Here is a 20,965-nt window from a genome sequence, read left to right on the forward strand (position 1 = left end):
AGCTAGACAGCTGGATTTTGGAACAGAACAACATATCTGTTGGGCTGCTGGCTCCTGAGGCTACTATTCCTTTAGTAAAAGTCCAGTAGAAACAGAGTCTAGTCTAGAGTTGTTGGTTCTGTTTTAACTCCACTTAATAGATTGTCAGTTGATTTAATTAACTAGAGGTAAAACAGGCCTCTAGCCTAAATATACCCGCATGAGGAAATCATGGGGTTGACCAGGATCAGCTCACATGTCTTTGAGCACCATGGTCATAAGGTTGCAACAGGTGCTAAGTAGTGTTTAAAGGTGAACACATTTGCTAACCACTTCTACTTTTCCAAGGGTAGACGAGGCCTCAGACAGACCCACACCAGCGCGTCTCAAGCAAACATGCTAAAAATAACAATGTGGACATTGTAGCACAGGTGCCAGCACTGGCTAGCTGCCCAAGTCCAAGCTCACCAACCCCTTGGGTGGCTAGCCTATGTCATTGCTATTTTTAGCACATTTGCTTGAGTAGAGCTGGCATGTGTTTGTCTACCTGGGCCGGGAGACATGTTCCCAGCTGCATTCTTGACATATTGTATGTGTCCTTGGGAAAGTCACTGTTGCTCACATTTTCCCAGTGCACCTAGTTTAGGCATGCAACTCCCCCAATGCATGCAAGTCAGGGTTTGTGTGCCTCTAACCAGGTGTTTGCATGCAACCTTGTACATGATGATAGAGAGAGCAACCAACCCACTTGCTGCATTTATAAGGAGCTGAGCAGGCTGGTGCAGTTGTCTCCTAGCTTAGGGATTTTGCCATCTTGTTTTCAGTAATTAGCTCTCTTGCATGTGTCCATGAAAGCACCTGCGGCTAAGCATTTAGTTATTGACTTGATTCCAAGAAAGAGCGCCCCGGCAGCAGCTTTGCAAGTGCCACATATTAATCCAGGTGAGGATAGCAGCTTGTATGCAGTAAAGAGGGGTGACCAGCTGTAGCAGCCATGCCCTCTTTCTTGGCATGCTGAGATATTCAAGCCTCTCATAGAACTCATCTTGCCATGGATCTCCTTGTGGGTAGTTTGTGTCCTATGGGGAAAGCTGCGGGGTTGCTGGATTTTCCCTTTTTTTTTTTTTTTTTTTTTTTTTTTTTTTTTTTTTTTTTTTGCTGCCAAGAAAAATCTGTTCACAGAGACCTTGTGTCAGACTCTGTGTCACTAGCTTAGCTCAAGCTAAACCATGGCAAATGTCAAAGAAGTCATATGCTAATAAGATTTTTTTCCACCCTGGTGAAACACTCAGTTTGCCAGGGCTGACTTTCAGATAGAGCAATGTGTGCTTTTGAGCAGTGTCACCTTTATTCTGGCACCCAAACTTCAATGGAAACCAAAAGGAAACTGAGAATCTCTGATTTATACCAATTAAGCAAACTTTGGTCCCAGGCTCACTGGTGGTCCAAAAAGAGCTGGCTTTCCTCTTTGTTTCCAGATGCCTAACTTGCATTACAGACAGCTAAAATATATATATCCCAGATTCACAGCTGGGATAAATTGCCCTTAATCCATTGATTTGAATAGAGCTATGCCAAAATACACCAGCTGAGGCTCTGGCTCTTGTTATATTCTTCCCTAATGTTGCTTTTCTGTGTATGCAATTGCTCCAGTTGCCACAGGGATGTTACATGATTGCAAATGAGGACAGTAGGAAGAAAAGCAGTCTGTGCAAGCAGGGTGGATTGATGTAAATCAAAGCAATTTTAAGTTACCAATTTTAATCATGATTTAAATCAGAAAGCAGGAAACCTTGATTTAAATAGATTTTAATAGTGTTTTGCATTTATGCTTTAAGAAAATAACCAGGGCTGTTGATTAATCACAGCTAACTCATGTAATTAACTTAAAAAATCAATCACGATTAATCACGTTTTAGTCACACTGTTAAACAATAGAGTACCAATTGATATTTATTAAATATTTGTGGATGGTTTTCTACATTTTCAAATATAATGATCTGAATTACAACACAGAATACAAAGTGTACACTTCTCACTTTATATTTTTTATTACAAATATTTGCACTGTAAAAATGATAAACAGTATTTTTCAATTCACCTCATACAAGTACTGTAGTGCGATCTTTTTATTGTGAAAGTGCAACTTACAAATGTAGATTTTTTTGTTACATAACTCCACTTAAAAACAAAACAATGCAAAACTTTAGAACCTACAAGTCCATTCAGTCCTACTTCTTGTTCAGCCAATCGCTAAGACAAACAAGTTTGTTTACATTTACAGGAGGTAATGCTGCCCACTTCTTATTTACAATGTCACCAGAAAGTGAGAACAGGCATTCTCGTGACACATCTGTAGCTGACATTGCAAGGTATATATGTGCCAGATATGCTAAACATTTGTATGCCCTTTCTATGCTTCAGCCACCATTCCAGAGGACATACTTCCATGCTGATGACAGTCATTAAAAAACTAATGCATTACTTAAATATGTGACTGAATTTCTTGGGAGAGAGTTGTATGTCCCCAGTTCTATTTTACCTGCATTTTGCCATATATTTCATATTATAGCAGTATTGGATGATGACTCAGCACAAGTTGTTCATTTTAAGAACACTTTCGCTGCAGATTTTACAAAATGCAAAGAAGGTTCCAGTGTGAGATTTCTAAAGATCCCTCCAGCACTCAACTCAAGTTTAAGAATCTGAAGTGCCTTCCAAAATCTGAGAGGGACAAGGTGTTGAGCTTACTTTCAGAAATCTTAAAAGAGCTACACACTGATATGGAAACTACAGAACGCAAACCACCAAAAAAGAAAATCAATCTTTTGCTGGTTGCATCTCACTCAGATGATGAAAATGAACATGCGTCGACCCACACTGCTTTGAATTATTGAGCAGAACTCATCATCAGCATGGACATGTGTTATGCGAACATCTGTTCTTACTTTCAGGTGCCATTGTCAACAAGAAGCAGGCAGCATTATCTCCAGCAAATGTAAACAAACTTCTTTGTTTGAGCAATTTGCTAAACAAGAAATAGGACTGAGTAGGCTCTAGAGTTTTACATTGTTTTATTTTTGAATGCAGTTTTTTGTACATAATTCTACATCTGCAAGTTCAACTTTCATGATAAAGAGATTGCACTACAGTACTTGTATTAGGCGAATTGAAAAATGCTATTTATTTTTTTTATAGTGCAAATATTTGTAATAAAAATAAATATAAATTGAGCACTGTACACTTTGTATTCTGTAATAATTGAAATCAATATATTTGAAAATGTAGAAAACATCCACAAATATTTAAATAAATGGTATTCTATTATTATTTAACAGTCTGATTAATAGCAATTAATTTTTTTAATTGCTTGACAGCCCTAAAAATAACTAAAGAGAGGCTGATTCTCATTGCTTGGTAACCATGAAAACATGTTGATTTGTAACTAAATATAGCCTTTACGCTAAAATGTGTGTAAATATAGCAGCATCAAATTAAGAAATTATATAGCTTAATTTATGTTTATTCAGATGGTTAAATTTTTAAATTCTTGTTAGACAATGGTGAATGATGCAGTTCTTATTTACTAGATTTTTTCTTGTAATTTGTGTTAAACTCTATTTGGATGAAAATTAAAATTCAATAAAAATACAAACAGCATTAGTGTTTATTGAAAAAAAACTAATAGTAAATGTTTGATACTATCTCTTTTTCTTATGAAAACATTTTGCATTTAAAACTGATTTATTAAACAAAGGAAATATTATCTGAAGTTAGTGTATTGAACTGATTGATCTAGTTACTGTATCTGTCAGGATTTTTAGAACTAGTAGATCTCATTCTCTCTCATCCAGTTTTTATTCTTAAATTGGAAGATGAAAACAGGCTTTTCTGCTTTTTCAGCTCCTAATTGGTTTCTTAATTTCAAATGAACCAGTTGAATAAACTGAAGAAAGTATTTTCTCTGCACCTGCAGAAGGGGCTGCTGTTGTCAAAAACTTGTTTAGCATTTTAAACTCTGGTCAAATTATTGCCTTATTTCCAGTCTGAATGTGTTTAGTTTCAACTTCCAGCCACTGGATCATGTTGTACTGTTCTCTGCTAGATTGAAAAACCCATTACTAAATATTTCTTCCACTTGTAGCTACTTGTAAACTGCAGTCAAGTCATCCCTTAACCTTGTGTTGTTAAGCTAAATAGATAGACTCAAGGAGCTCAGTCACTTTATAAGGCATGTTTTCTAATCCTTTAATCATTCTTGTGGCTCTTCTCTCAGCTCTTCCAATTTAGCAACATTCTTCTTGAATTGCCTTCACCAGAGCCAAATGCAGAGGTAAAATAATCTCTCTGCTCCTACTTAACTGTTCCACTTAGGCATCTAAGCATCGCATTAGCTCTTAGGTCACAGCGTCACAGTGGGAGTCATCCTCAACTGATTATGCACCACACCCCTTAATCTTCTTCAGAGAGTTACTGCTTCCTGGGAGAACATCCCCCCCCGCATCCTGTAAGTATGGCCTAGAGTCTTTGTTCCTAGATATTTACTTTAGTTAACTTGATAGGATATTGGGTCTATATACCCAGCAACAAATATATTGTGTATCTTTTATGAAATAAGCAAAATTGTCTCCCCTAAGCATCCCCAATGTGGTGGTATTGTGTTTGTCAATGAAGATTTTTAACTTGAACCATTTTCCTTTTCTATCTTGCACAGTACTGAACAGTTTGGACTGACCTATGTTTGGAATCAAACTTTAGTAGACATTATTTGTATTATCCTGGTACCTAGGAGCCCTACTCATGGCCCAGAACCTCATTGGGTAGGTGCTGTACAAATATGGAACAAAGACAATCCCTGTCCTTAGGCGCTTACAATCTGTGTTGGGCTTGATTCCAATTTCACTTGTAAATCAGGCATAGCCCCATTAAATTCAATGGCATTGTAGCTGTATACATCTGGTATAAGTGAGATCAGAATCGGGCTCAATAGCGTTACAGTCTAAGAATATAAATCGTGATAACTGTGCTTGTAATCTAGACTCAAAGTTGGCTATTGTTACCAATGTGTGTACAGATTAGAATGAATTGAAAGTCGTCTTATGCAGTATTACCAAAAAAGTGATTTCACCTAAACGTTCCTGTTGGGAAAACGTAATTTTCCAAAGCACCATTTCAGAATGAAACTTTTATTTTGACATGTTGATTTGGGATGAAAATGAAAGTCACTGATATAGTGAGATAGTGGTTTTTTGTTTTGTTTGTGTTTCCCCCCCATCCATAGGCTGTGTCCGAAGTGCAGATTTCTGTAGGAGAGTTTGTGATATAAAAAGGATAAACCTAACAGGAAATTGACTAAAAGTTCGGATTTGGAGATACCAGACCAGATTAGGTGCCTAAATACCTTTAATAATCTGGCACACCAGTCTTTTTGCAAATCTCTTCGGAGATGTTTCTTTCTTGTGTTCTTTTGTTTCTTGTTTCTGATGGAAAAAAATCCCATCTATGGATTTGTTCAACATGCCCTTTGTAGCCAAAGCAATGGTATTGATGGGCTTTGACTCACTCCCACTAAGAGCTTTGTTTAATTTCATGAAAGCCAAGCACAGGAGAGCCAATATGCATAATGGGAGGTACAGTCCTTGGGGCTGTGTTGGATATTTACAGCTCTGGGAAGTATGCGATTTTTAAACACCTGTTTTTAGAAGTTAAGCAATGGACTATAACAGGGCCCAGGCTCCACTACATAAGCCGTAAGAGGGCCAAACAGCCCCTAACAAGTAATACACACACATTTCCTGGTGCTAAAATGTTTCAAACAAGGACTGGAAATAGAAGTTAAAAGCCACCTTTAACATTTCCCAGTGTGTAGAGGGCAGCAGAAAACTTGGTGGTATAGGAACAGCATACCAAACATTTGTCTCTACTCCTCAGCACACTCACCCAACGACACAAAAGATGCCTTCTAGAGAGAGAGAACATCTGTGCAAAACTCAGCCTGACGCTCAACAAGTAAGAACAGGGCCGAAAACTAGAGTAATCTGGGAAACCGAAAGCACACTCCAACCACATAAGAACAGCCATACTGGGTCGGAAAAAAGGTCCACCTAGCCCGGTATCCTGTTTTCCGACAGTGGCCAATGCCAGGTATCGCAGAGAGAAGGAACAGAGCAGGTAATCAAGTGATCCATCCCCTGTCACCCATTCCCAGCTTCTGGCAAACAGAGGCTAGGGACACCATTCCTGCCCATCCTGGCTAATAGCCATTGAAGGATCAAGCCTCCATGAATTTATCTAGTTATTTTTTGCACCCTGTTTATAGTCAACATCCTCTGGCAAACAATTCCACAGGTTGACGGTGTGTTGTGTGAAGAAATATTTCCTTTTGTTTGTTTTAAACCTGCTGCCTATTAGTTTCATTTGGTGACCCCTTTTTTTGCGTTATGAGATGGAGTAAGTAATGCTTTCTTATTTCCTTTCTTCACATCAGTTATGGTTTTATAGACCTCTATCATATTGCCCTTTAGTCATCTCTTCCAAGCTGAACAGTCCCGGTCTTATTAATCTTTACTCATAGGGAAACTGTTCCATACCCCTAATCATTTTTGTTGCCCTGTTATAGTACTGTTATAGTACTGACTTTTAACAGCATTTAATAGGTAAGAGATGCTAGTTAAGTTGTTGCATTTATCCTTCCAATGCATTTAACTGCTATGGTGATGGACAAGGTTGTAAAACTGAAGAGAAAAAAGATTTTTTACTACAATATTTATTATAAGGAATACTTAATATTGCCTTGTATTACTACCCTGAGAGATTAAGTTTTATTCACAGTGTGAGATTATCGTATGATTTATGCTGGAAATATCTCAGTAATTGGAAATTCCTGTAATTATATGTTCTCTGCATGCATTTCCCTCTGCTTTTGCATAGTTCCTTTTCATTCTTTTTTCTTTTCATTTGGGGCCTTCCTTCTTGTCCACTTGTCTCTGAAGCTGGAAAGAGTATGCGAGATTTAAATCAATAAGAAATGAACTCTAAAATAAAAAGGATTGTATACAAATTAATTTATTCAAATTCACCCACGATTTTTTCAAATTACCCGATATGAGCACAATCTCTGAAAAGTAAAACTGGGGCAAAAGCCATGACTCACAGCTATAAAAAGCACAGGCAACATCAAGTGAGTGCTTAGCCAGAACTTTGCCCACTGTGTAAGAGGGAAATGATAGTGACTATAATGTAATTGCAAAATAAGTTAGGGGAAATAACTCTGATGAACTTGTTAAATTAGCATCCTACCAAGAAAAATAAGTGACAGAAGAATATTACCAAGAAAATCCAATTCAAAACTCAAGATCTCCAAATTTCTCCATGACAATTCATACACAATGCAAAACAAAATTATTAATAAAAATTCAGCATGATCTCTAAGGGAAATGTGAAATAGTTGACACACATTGCAATGTCAATGAAAAAAATACTTACACTGATTGATTTGAAAAATGCCAAAAGGAATCTCTCTCTCTCTCTCTCTCTCTTTTTTTTTTTTATATACACAAATTAAGAGCAACTGCTGCAAAATCTTCTCTCCCATATTATAGTGGGGAAAAAATCATGCAGCATGGCTGCACTATACCAGTCAGGCTGGCAAAGAGAATAACGGGCCAGGACTTTAGACATAGTATATTTGGGTGGGAGGGGAACATGAAAAAATAGTAATTGCTGAGACTTGCACCCTACTTACAGGGTGCTCGTTCTGACCAGCGAGTTACAGTCGCGTAATGGCAAAAGACTAAAAGGCAGGGACTTGATCTCTAGTTACCGGGAGGTCACTCCACCAAAATGCCCCTAATCCCCCCACATAGATTGAGGAGGGAGGCAAACTAGACCCTGAGTTACAGAGTGAACAGTCAACTTCACCAGCTAAAGGCACATTAATGCCAAGTGAGAAGGGGGCGGAGACCTTGCCCTCAATTACAGGGAGGTCAGGCTGGTCAAGGCAGCAAAGCTCTCAATATGTCCTATAAAAGAGAGGCTCATGATGTGCAGCTTAATTACATGTGACCTTAGTTGCGAGGTGCTCACTCTGTCCAGGGTCCCTTTCCTTCTCCACCTTCAGTGACTTGCTTGCTTTCCTTCTATTTTCTCGCGGTTTCTTACAGGCTCCCTTCTTCTTTTCTTCCTTGGAGGCGTTGGAAACAGAGAGAGAGAGAGAGAGAGAGAAGTTAAGACAGTCTTAGAACAGGGCTCAGACTCCAAGTCCCCAATGCAAACTAACGAGGCAGCCTTATTTTCCCAGATTCTGCAGACAGCCTGCAATTCTAGCTCCAAGAGAGTTCCACGCTGTCATCATACTCTTCACTGGGATTCCACTCCCTCCCCGGGGGGACACTGAGCTACCAAATACGTCCTATTCCTAAGGCAACGTCTCCACATTTCTTCTTCACAGCTATTACACGCTGCCGCTCAAGATTCTTAATACAAAGAGTTCAGGAGTTTAGTGTGAAATTATTCAACACCACTGAGTTCGGAACACATGACAGCAGTACTAGTTCTGATCAGTCTTATTCCAAAACTGCCAAAGAGACCTCTCTTTTGGAACTTACCTGCAACAGCTGCAGAATGTGTATCTCCGGCAGGGTATTGGCTATGAGGCTTGGCTGCAGAATTCTGAGCAAGCTGGGAAGGGAGGGTGATGGGCCAGGACCCTGGACAGAGTTTCTCAGGGGCATGACTAGTAGTGACTGCTGAGACTTGTACCCTACTTACAGGGTGCTCGTTCTGACCAGCGAGCTACAGTCGCATAATGCCAAGAGACTAAAGGGCAGGGACTCGATCTCTAGTTACCAGGAGGTCACTCTGCCCAAATTCCTAAAATGCCCCTAATCCCCCATGTAGATTGAGGAGGGAGGCAAACTAGACCCTGAGTTACAGAGTAGTCAGTCAACACCACCAGCTAACTGTGCATTAGAGGGCAGAGATCTTGCTCTCAGTTACAGGGAGGTCAGGCTGGTCAAGGCAGCAAAGGCCTCAATATGTCCCATAAAAGAGAGGCTTGTGACATGCACCCTAATTACAGGGTTGTCACACTGGCTATATTGCCAATGGAGACCTGAGCCCTCATTACAGGGAGGTCACACTACTCAGGGTTCCAAAGAGCTCAATACCCCCCATAAGCCACGGCTGTGTGACTTGCACCCTCATTACAGGGTAGTCACTCTCACTAGCCGGCCACAAAAGCATCATATCAAGAGACCAAAAGCCCCCCTCAGCTTCACCTCTGCTCCTCCTTCATCTCCTTACTTAGGCTGCAGCAGGCTCCTCTCTCCCTCTTCCAGGCTGTCTTGTGTAAAATGAGTTAGCAGCTCCAAGCTAGGAGTTGCAACACCTAGATTCTATTTTTGGCTCTGCTATTGACTCACTTTGTGACCTTGGACGCAACTATTGGTTTCTCTATGCCTCAATTTAGGCATCTGTAAGTCTATTTCAAGATTGTTCCCCACCTAACAGGGATATTGTGAGACTTAATTGATTGGTCGTGTCACAGAACCGCAAAGCATTATTATACTTTATTTGGTATTTTGTTGACTTTTATATCTAGTTTAGCATTATTGCCCTCAACTTCTTAAAACCTACATTTATTTCAAGTGAAATTACCTTTTTTATATGAGATGTGTGTACTGCAATTAACTTTCAGCCTTATGGGCAAGCAGTTATTGGAACATAAGTCTCTCACTCAATATTTTTGGCTTTGAAGCTTCATTTTGTTTGAATCTTTATAAATAAGTTGTTACGCAGCATTAACACACCCTCTGCAAGCTCAGGAAAAACAGAAGCAATGGGTAAATTATGAGGAACCTGGCAGCATTTGTGCTCCTACACTTTTTGAAAAATGAGAAAATAACATTAAAAAGAAACAGCTGTCAGGTTGGTTTGTTTTTTTAAATAGGAGACACAGTTACCGCACAGAAAAAGAAAAGCTCAGTCATCACATAAATAACAAGATTTATTCATTGCAGTTGGGATTTTCCACTTATATCATTTTTACACTGATGTACCATCATTGATTTTAACAGAGGAATGCAATAGCTCCAATAGCATTTTTAAAACAATTGTCTAAAGCATTTTAAAAATAGTTTGAGTAACATATTTGACATTTACATAATAGATGATGGTATGATGTGGGGTAAGAGTTTTATTGGTGCTCATTTGTATCATCTGCACCCACCTCATTATTGCAATGGCATCATTAATCATAATTAATGCAACTTTCTCAAACTCATGACACTAAATCTTTTACATCAAACCTGCTAATCAAATATTATTTTTTCTCTAGCCAGCAAAGTGCTGAGTACCTCTGTCTTCTATAAATTACAAAATAATGGTTCCTCAGTCATTATATTACATTTTATTTACATTCCCCAGTTACAGCCATATGTTAATTCTCCAATTCCCTTATTACAGTTCCGTTCCCACTCTGGAAATCATATAGATCATATTATGTAACATACTATTTTTCATAGAACGTTTAGTTCTCAATTAGATTTATAGTTTCCAAAATTCTACAGTCCCATGAAATGGTGTGTATCTGGAGTGATCCTGTTAATCTCAGTGGAGTTACTCTATATTTACACCAGTATAGCTAAGAGCATTAAACATTGCAGAAATATGTAGGTAAGAAAAATAATATGTTACCATTTGCCATTTTGGATATCACTGATGGTTCTTGGGTAAAGCACTGTGGCCTATTCAGTTTTTGGTCATTAGCTAATAACTGAGTTACAGGATGTTGTTTTGTCTTGACACTTTTGGAGACATGTATAACCTTCCCCGGTAATAAACTCATTCAGGCTGGACTGTTGGATTAATATGGGAAAACCATAGGATAGATCCTTCACTGGTATAAATCAGTGTAAATCCATTTAAGTCTCTCTACTTTCAATCATCTCTGGCATTATTTTTTACCTCCTAGTGATAGCAATTGTGATTTACACAACAAATGGAGGGAGTATGTTAATATGGATGCTCTATACACAGATATACAGACAAGATCCTTGCTTTGAGGGCTAACAGTCTAAAGAGGATGAAATCTATCCCTGCTGAGACAGCCAACATAGGGTCTATGCACCACTTAAGTCTCACTTTAGCCATACAAGTGGAATTTAGGTGCTGCATAGGCCTTGTGCAGGCCCTCTCCAGAGGAGCAAATGTCACCTATGATGCCGAATATAATTGTTCTCCAACTCTTTTTTTTCCAGAGTACGCCAAAGCCTGAGAGCACCTGCAGCTTACAATACAAAACCATAGAAGATTTAATTGTTGAATTCTGTAGCATGGATACTTATGCTTCTATGCAAAACAAACCAAACAAAAAAACAGTTTCACTTATTTAAAAAGAACATCCCAAAGGCCCACAGATTATGTTAGTAAGAAATGTCTACTGATTGATCATTTTTCTATCTCTGTGGATATGGCGGGGAGGGAGTGGGAGTAGTAGGTTTCTTATGTAGGGTCTCACATCTTTCTCTTCCATGCAGTATAATGCTGTTGCAGGGACATGAAATCTTGCTGTAGGCTATTCTGAAAAGTTGAATGCTGTTGAGGTTTCAGAGCAATGCATTTGAATGCTGGCAAAATCTAAGCCCAAGTGATCCTCCTCTGAGCAATTTCTACCCTGGGTTTCAGACAAGGCCAGACACACTTAAATGCATGTCGAGACGACACCCCAACTCCACCTATTAAAGATTCATTTGGCTTGAGAACGTTTGTGGTTTTGCAGATGATTACAAGTGGCAAGAAAGCTGAGTGCTTGCATAAAAGATATACGGTGTGAGCTTAATGAGCTACCTGATAGGCATGACAAAATGAAAGCAATCCAGATTCCCACTTATAATTTATCACAGACCTTTAGAGAAACTTGCATGTGAAGCAAGACAAACCATACTGCCTTGCACTGATAATACTTAACAACTGCTTTACAGTGACACGGTGTGAGCCTAAGAGCATCTCTATGCCAGAAGGCAAGGGACTTCCTGATATTTAGCAGTGAGTTTTAGCTGGTCTGACCAGCTCAGTGTACCCCAATTCACTATTGTTATAATCTGTAATTGGAAAACGAATCACTCACTGATCATTAATATTCTTATGTGATGTATGTATGGTCAACCCACAAAGGCTTACACAGATGTGCTGGAATTACCACTAAAATGTGTTGAAACCAGGCATATTAGGGGAGTTGATAAATGTGTTTGTTTTTTTTTTACCATGGTTTCACCTGCATGAATGTGTCTCCCATGTATGTTGATCAAGGACAAAGAAAAGCACAACTGCATCCAGGCAAACAAAGCCATCAGCAGAGCACATAGGGAAAAAGTGATCACTTACAATCTCACCAGGGGACGGAAACTGCTTCCCCAGGGAGTCCTCCTGCCTCTTGAAGTAGGGCCAATGAACTTTGAGAATCTACATTTCAAAGTTAGACTAGACTATAGCAAGAGGAACAGAGAACCCCTAAGTTATCCTTTATCTGAGGAGACAAGGAAAACCAATGCCTTGGACTTTGTGGGGATCCTGTCTAAGAGCTACTCAGCCATTGCTAGAAAAGGAAGATTGACGAGGAAACTGCCTTGAACAAGGACTGTAGCTTGTTAAACTAGGTCTTAGTCATTAGAAAGCATATTTTTAATTTTATTTGTTTGTAACACTTTCTACCTTTATCCCTTATATTTGAACTCACTTAAAGCCCATCTTTTTGATTAAATAAATGTGTTTTACTTGCTATCTAACCCAACCCAGTGCTTTGATTGAATTGAAGTGACTATTAACTCCTGTCAAGATGATAAGCTGGCTCTTGAAAGAAGCAGCACACTTAATATGTTCTGTGAATGTAGGCTGTGCATTGCAGAAAGACATCACAGAGGAACTTGGAGGCTGGAATTCACTGATTGTTACCTCCTAGGCAAAATTTGGCCTGGGAATGCCCTGAGGAGTTTACTGGCAAGGCAGACAAGTTGATATGTCAGGAAGTTATCATACAGCTTAGCTGCAACAAAGCTTCTGCTTGCTGAGAGGGGAAGCCTGATGCTTCACAGCTCTGGGTAGCCCCAGCAGCTTGCCACACGCAGGACTTGTATGCACCCACCTTCTTCTAAAATGAAGGATAACCTGAAGCTTGTCAGTTAACCTTAATAGTCTGGTTATCAGTTTAAATCATCTGCGAGGTGTCACTTAATTCTCAGTACACAGGAGCAGCTCAGCCAATTAAAACAAACCAATCCTGCAGGACTTTTGCAGTTCATTTAATTTAACCAGGAGCTTACAGGCCAAATGACTTTCATGGTTGTTTCATGTACCTTGTGCTGGATCATAACTTGGGAGGACTCTATTTTTCTAAAACTAAAAACATGAAGTGGTTCTGTTTCCCACACCTGCTGCATCATTGTCCATTGGCTGGGCATTTTTCTTTCTGCTTCCCATGTTGCTTTCGCTTTATTATGATGCCTGCATTCTTGGGCAGCCTGTCTCTGTCCTGCTTCCTGAGTTCCTTTAGCCTGAATATTTGTAATTGTGCTGCACTAGTGACAAGCTATTATTTAGACCTTTTCCCAGGACATTTCAACTGTCCTTCTATTTGGAGGCGTTGCTCCAGGATCAGATCTGTTTTTCTCAACGATCTCTCGCCTGTAACTCAGAATCCCAAGTCCCACAAGTGAGTCCATCTCTAAATCAAGCATCTTTTATGGTGCCAAAGTTCTATGGGCATGCTAGAGTTCTCAGTTCTGTCAGTATCTATTCCCTCATCTGCTTCTTGGTTTCAGGTAAAAAACAGTGTCACTCTACAGTCTCATTCTGTCTGGGATCACTATTCACCAAACACTTTTATCAGCTGTTTCAGTCATTTTTCCTGGTAACAAACTTTACTCACTTTGCATCCTTTCCCCCAATAAAATTGTAAAAAAGCTTTACCTTTCTTTCCCCCTCTTTATTCCCCATGATCAGCTCTGTATACAGACTCAAGTGTGTACTTGTGCAATTTTTTTTTAAAATCTGGAAATCTAGCTTTTCCGGTGGCCTGAATCCCTGCATGCTGTCTGTCTGCTCTGTTTCTAGGAGCTGTTTTGTTTTCCTGTTAATCACACTTTCTTCCTTGCTGTGGTTCTCACTAGATGTACTGCTGCCACCGTGTTTCAAATACCATGTTATTACCCAGCATGAGTGGACTTCATGTTTCTAAAAATTAAACCAGCTCTTTATTATGAGAACTATTTACAGAGACCTTGCAACAACAGCTAGCATTCCAGCCTTATGCAAACAGATTGTCTTCCTAATGCCTCTAAATATTTCCTGCCTGAAACCTGTGCTCCTACTTCCAAGTTCCATACAAGCTGCTACAATGCTGAAGGTTGAAATTCTTCAGCCTCTAGGGAGAGCAAGGGGCTGGGAGTCAGGATTCCTGCGTTCTATTTCCAGGCCTAGGAGGGAGTGTTTAGCATTAGGAGTGAAAAGCACCAGGCCATTATGGATTAAATCCATTCTTGTGCATCCATTAGCAGCTCTATGCACCACTTAAACCCTTCAAACATGGCATATGTGGTATAAATGTCTTGTGCTGGCCTTATGCACAGGGGTGAATTTCACCCTCTGGGTCCAGTGGGATTGGAGCAGGTAGCTGTAGAGTTCAAATGGAATTAATTATGCCATTATCAAAATCATTCTTGATTTATGTGCATTTTCCAATATTCAGGATTGGATATTTCAGTCAGCCCCATTGCACTTTGCACCAGCTATTTGACACAAAATGAATTTCAGCCAGCTAAGCTGCCCACAGGAGAATTCCTCCTGTGCAGGGGGAATCTCCATTGCTGTAAAGCTAGCACTGCAGAGGTGAAGTAGTTGCCTCCTATGATTGATGCTCGCCCTAACCCAATGTACGGGAAAGAACGGGGTGTGCTGGGGGTGGCAGGGAGCATGGTGGTGCTGCGCTCTACTACACTGATCCTCTGCTAGTGTATGGTATCAGAGGGGAAGCCGTGTTAGTCTGGATCTGTAAAAGCAGCAAAGAATCCTGTGGCACCTTATAGACTAACAGACGTTTTGGAGCATGAGCTTTCATGGGTGAATACCCACTTTGTCAGATGCATGTAGTGGAAATTTCGTACACGTCTGGCTCTGTTGATCTGTTTCCTTATTTCCTCGTGCAGGTATTGTAGTTTTGAGAATGCTTGGTGGAGATTTTGTAGGTGTTGGTCTCTGTCTGAGGGGTTAGAGCAGATGCGGTTGTACCTCAGTGCTTGGCTGTAGACAATGGATCGTGTGATGTGTCCGGGATGGAAGCTGGAGGCATGAAGGTAGGCATAGCGGTCGGTAGGTTTTCGATATAGGGTGGTGGTGTGACCATCATTTATCTCCACCAAGCATTCTCAAAACTACAATACCTGCACCCAGAAGCCTCCTACTGCAAGACAAACCCAAGAAAGAAACCAACAGGACTCCACTGGCCATCACATACAGCCCCCAGCTAAAACCCCTCCAACGCATCATCAAGGATCTACAGCCCATCCTGGACAATGATCCCACACTTTCACAGGCCTTGGGTGGCAGGCCAGTCCTTGCCCACAGACAACCTGCCAACCTGAAACATATTCTCACCAGTAACTGCACACCGCACCATAATAACTCTAGCTCAGGAACCAATCCATGCAACAAACCTCGATGCCAACTCTGCCCACATATCTACACCAGCGACACCATCACAGGATCTAACCAGATCAGCCACACCATCGCTGGTTCATTCACCTGCACATCCACCAATGTAATATACGCCATCATATGCCAGCAATGCCCCTCTGCTATGTACATCGGCCAAACTGGACAGTGTCTACGGAAAAGGATAAATGGACACAAATCAGACATTAGGAATGGCAATATACAAAAACCTGTAGGAAAGCACTTCAACCTCCCTGGCCACACTATAGCAGACCTTAAGGTGGCCATCCTGCAGCAAAAAAACTTCAGGACCAGACTTCAAAGAGAAACTGCTGAGCTTCAGTTCATCTGCAAATTTGACACCATCAGCTCAGGATTGAACAAAGACTGTGAATGGCTTGCCAACTACAGAACCAGTTTCTCCTCTCTTGGTTTTCACACCTCAACTGCTAGAACAGGGCCTCATCCTCCCTGATTGAACTGACCTCGTTATCTCTAGCTTGCTTGCTAGCATATATATACCTGCCCCTGGATATTTCCACCACATGCATCTGAAGAAGTGGGTATTCACCCACGAAAGCTCATGCTCCAAAACGTCTGTTAGTCTATAAGGTGCCACAGGATTCTTTGCTGCTTCTGCTAGTGTATGGAGCTTATGCTAATGGCAGAAATTAGAGTAGGCCACCTGCTGCTTTAACATCTGCCAGTGCTGGGCATCCAAGGTTCAGGGAGTCATAAGCACTTTCCTGCCTTTGTCATGGTCCACAACAGCTGCTCATACATAGTGAAGAACCAGGGCCTCTGTCTTTGACAGAAACATATGCCTTGATAACCAACAAACATTTTGCATTCTTCCTGACGCAGTGATGTTTGCAGCCTGGCAAGTAATTATTTAGTCAATGTATTATAGCAAGGTATTACTGTTTTCTTTACTTACTCCTAACATGCCAAGTGATTTACAACCTTATCATCAAGGCAGAAATAAATGATAATACAGCACTATGTTTTAGTGTGTGTGTGTGTGGGGGGGTGTTATGAAGGCCAAAATTATAAATGGGTTAAAAAATGAGCTAAATTCACGGAGGATAGATCCATCAATAGCTGCTTGCTGCAATGATTTGGGATGCAGCCCCATGGTGTGGGTATCCTAAGCGATTTCATCCTGTATCATCACAGGGCTTTATAATCTATAGATCATGTAATAATTTGAGTTAGCAGCACAATAAAAGTCAAATTAGTTGCACTAATTTGACAATTTATAGTAATTTGGATTACTGCAGCTTCCTACAGATTGTATTAGCACGATAATGTTATTTCTGCCACTGGGATTCTGGTGGTGATACTCTGTTTTGTTAGTTTACATTAATTGAATCATTATGAAAGTTGAGTACTTAAACTCCAAGAGAAATGAGTTTGTAAATATTTTAAGTAATGTGGAGGGTTAGGGGTCATAACGTCAGATGAATCACATTTCCTTTCTCGGCTCCTCCCCGTTGAAGATGACGTCAACTACTGTATTTTCAAAAGTATTCAGCTCACATACTCTGCTTCCTTCCCCAGACCTAATGGCCTGTGTAGTTTGAAAGCCTGTACCTTCCACCAACAGAAGTTGGTCCAATAAATGATATTATCTCACTTATCTTGTCTCTCTGTGTTTGGTCTGACCCAGTATGGCCGTTTTTATGTTCTTATGTAATGGTACAATGAAGAGAGGTAGAGTTGCTATCACTTTTCAGTCATCTGTAGAATTAGGCAGGGATGGGTGGGTCAGGGACATGCCGAGCAGTTTGTTCATGTGCACAGGGATATCTCTTGAATCCTCCACTTTCATGGAGGTACTCTGCAATTCTCCGTTGAAGGTTTTTGAAGCAGGACTGCCTTATTTCTTTTGCCAGGGTAGAACACTTTCTGACACCACTCTGTGATAACTTCAGCAGACACCATTGCAGTATACATGCTAGCAGCATATGGACCTGGGTGGCTTCAGGATGCTTGCAGCAGCTGTGCTGTCTTAGCCTTTGTTACCCTCCGGAGTGAGATCTCAGCTAAAATCACCACTGCCTATGGAAATGCCATTGCCCTATGTTACTGGAACAGGGGTAGGCAAGCTCTGGCACGTGGCTTGCCAGGGTAAGCACCCTGGTGGGCCGGACCAGTTTGTTTACCTGATGCCTCCACAGGTTCAGCTGAGCACAGCTCCCACTGGCCGTGGTTCGCCGTTCTGGGCCAATGGGGGCGGCAGGAAGCGGCGTGGGCCGAGGGATGTGCTGGCCACGGCTTCCTTTTTCCCCCATGTGCCCGGAGTGGTGAACCGTGGCCAGTGGGAGCTGCGATTGGCTAAACCTATGGAGGTGGCAGGTAAACAAACTGGTCCAGCCCACCAGGGTGCTTACCCTGGCGAGCTGTGCGCCAGAGGTTGCCAACCCCTGTACTAGAATCATGCAACGGAGCAATTCCCTCACTTAGGAAAGGGATAGATAATAAGACAGAAAATATCATAATGCCACTATATTAATCCATGGTACACCACACCTTGAATATTGTGTGCAGTTCTGGTCACCCCATCTCAAAAAAGGTATATTAGTATTGGAAAAAGTACAGAGAAGGGCAACAAAAATGAATCTATTCTATCTGAGGTGAGATTAAAGAGACTGGGACAAAAGAGATGACTAATGGGGTAAATGATAGTATGTAAAATCATGAATGGTGTGGAGAAAGTGAGTAAGGAAGTGTTATTTACCCTTTCACATAACACAATAAAAATTAACAGGCAGCAAGTTTAAAACAAATAAAAGGAAGTACTGCTTCACACAATGCACAGTCAACCTGTGGAATGCATTGCCAGGGGATGTTGTGAAGGCCAAAATTATAACTGGGTTAAAAAAAATGAGAAGTTCACAATAGCTGGTAGCCAAGATGATCAGGGATGCAACCCCCCATAGTCTGGGTATCTTAAGCTTTTAACTGCCAGAAGCTGGGCATGAACAACAGGGCATGGATCACTTAGTAATTGGCTTGTTCTGTTCATCCCCTCTGGAGCATCTGGCATTGGCCACAGTCAGAAAACAGGCTACTGGGCTAGATGGACCATTGGTCTGACCCAGTATAGAATCATAGAATATGAGGGTTGGAAGGGACCTCAGGAGGTCATCTAGTCTAACACCCTGCTCAAAGCAGGACCAATTCCCAACTAAATCATCCCAGCCAGGGTTTGTCAACCCTGACCTTAAAAACCTCTAAGGGGAAGAAGATTCCACCACCTCCGTAGGTAACCCACTACAGTGCTTCACCACTCTGAGTGAAAAAGTTTTTCCTAATATCCAACTTAAACCTCCACCACTGCAACTTGAGACCATTACTCCTTGTTCTGTCATCTGCTACCACTGAGAACAGTCTAGATTCATCCTCTTTGGAACCCCCTTTCAGGTAGTTGAAAGCAGCTATTAAATCCCCCCTCATTCTTCTCTTCCGCAGACTAAACAATCCCAGTTCCCTCAGCCTCTCCTCATAAGTCATGTGCTCCAGCCCCCTAATCATTTTTGTTGCCCTCCGCTGGACTTTTTCCAATTTTTCCACATCCTTCTTGTAGTGTGGGGCCCAAAACTGGACACAGTACTCCAGATTAGGCCTTACCAATTTCGAATAGAGGGGAATGATCACATCCCTCGATCTACTTGCAGTGCCCCTACTTATACAGCCCAAAATGCTGTTAGCTTTCTTGGCAACAAGGGCACACTGTTGACTCATATCCAGCTTCTTGTCCACTGTAACCCCTCGGTCCTTTTCTGCAGAACTGCTGCCTAGCCATTCGGTCCCTAGTCTGTAATAGTGAATGGGATTCTTCCATCCTAAGTGCAGGACTCTGCACTTGTCCTTGTTGACCATCAGGTTTCTTTTGGCCCAGTCCTCTAATTTGTCTAGGTCTCTCTGTATCCTATCCCTGTCCTCCAGAGTATCTACCACTCCTCCCAGGTTAGTGTCATCTGCAGACTTGCTGAGAGTGCAATCCACGCCATCCTCCAGATCATTAATGAAGATATTGAACAAAACCGGCCTCAGGACCGACCCTTGGGACACTCCGCTTGAAACCAGCTGCCAACTAGACATGGAGCCATTGACCACTACCCACTGAGCCCAACAATCTAGCCAGCTTTCTATCCACCTTATAGTCCAATCATCCAGCCCATACTTCTTTAACTTGCTGGCAAGAATACTGTGGGAGACCGTATCAAAAGCTTTGCTAAAGTCAAGGAATAACACATCCACTGCTTTCCCCTCATCCACAGACTCAGTTATCTCCTCATAGAAGGTAATTAGGTTAGTCAGGCATGACTTGCCCTTGGTGAATCCATGCTGACTGTTCCTGATCACTTTCCTCTCCTCTAAGTACTTCAGAATTGATTCCTTGAGGACAGGCTCTGTGATTTTTCCAGGGACTGAGGTGAGGCTGACTGGCCTGTAGTTCCCTGGATCCTCCTCCTTCCCTTTTTTAAAGATGGGCATTACAGTAGCCTTTTTCCAGTCATCCTGGACCTCCCCCATTCACCATGAGTTTTCAAAGATAATGGCCAACGGCTCTGCAATCACATCTGCCAACTCCTTTAGCACCCTTGGATGCAGTGCATCCGGCCCCATGGACTTGTGCTAGTCCAGTTTTTTTAAATAGTCCCGAACCACTTCTTTCTCCACAGAGGGCTAGTCACCTTCTCCCCATACTGTGCTGCCCAGTGCAGCAGTCTGGGAACTGACCTTGTTTGTGAAGACAGAGGCAAAAAAATCATTGAGTACATTAGCTTTTTCTACATCCTCTGTCACTAGGTTGCCTCTGTCATTCAGGGACTGTTCTTATCTACTTAATACATGATGAATGGGCTAGGCAGATAGTGGTGAGTTGTGCTTGTCAGCTGCTGAGCCATTTGCTCATGAATATAGGACACTTTGCTCATATACCACTCCCATTTTCTATCAGCTTGGCCTTAAACAAAACAGAGGGGCATTAAACCCAGTGGGTGTGTGACTGTGAGAAAAATCCCCACAGAGGGGAGGACTGCTTTGTGGTCCTATAAAGATGTGAAGCATTTTGGCCGAGTTTGTGATTGGCCCTTGCATGGTTATGCAAGGACAAGCATGAAGGTGCACCCAGTCTCTCTACCCTTGGGGGAAAGCTCTTGTGAACTGCCACACAAGCTCACAAGAGCTGCCCCCGCACTCCAAGGATGAACCTGGGGAAAAGAGTAGTGAGAGTGAGGGTGGGGTTTCCAGGAGAACATTCTAGGCCAGC

Source organism: Gopherus evgoodei, chromosome 6 (genome assembly GCF_007399415.2).
Source record: "Gopherus evgoodei ecotype Sinaloan lineage chromosome 6, rGopEvg1_v1.p, whole genome shotgun sequence".
Lineage (NCBI taxonomy): Eukaryota > Metazoa > Chordata > Testudines > Testudinidae > Gopherus > Gopherus evgoodei.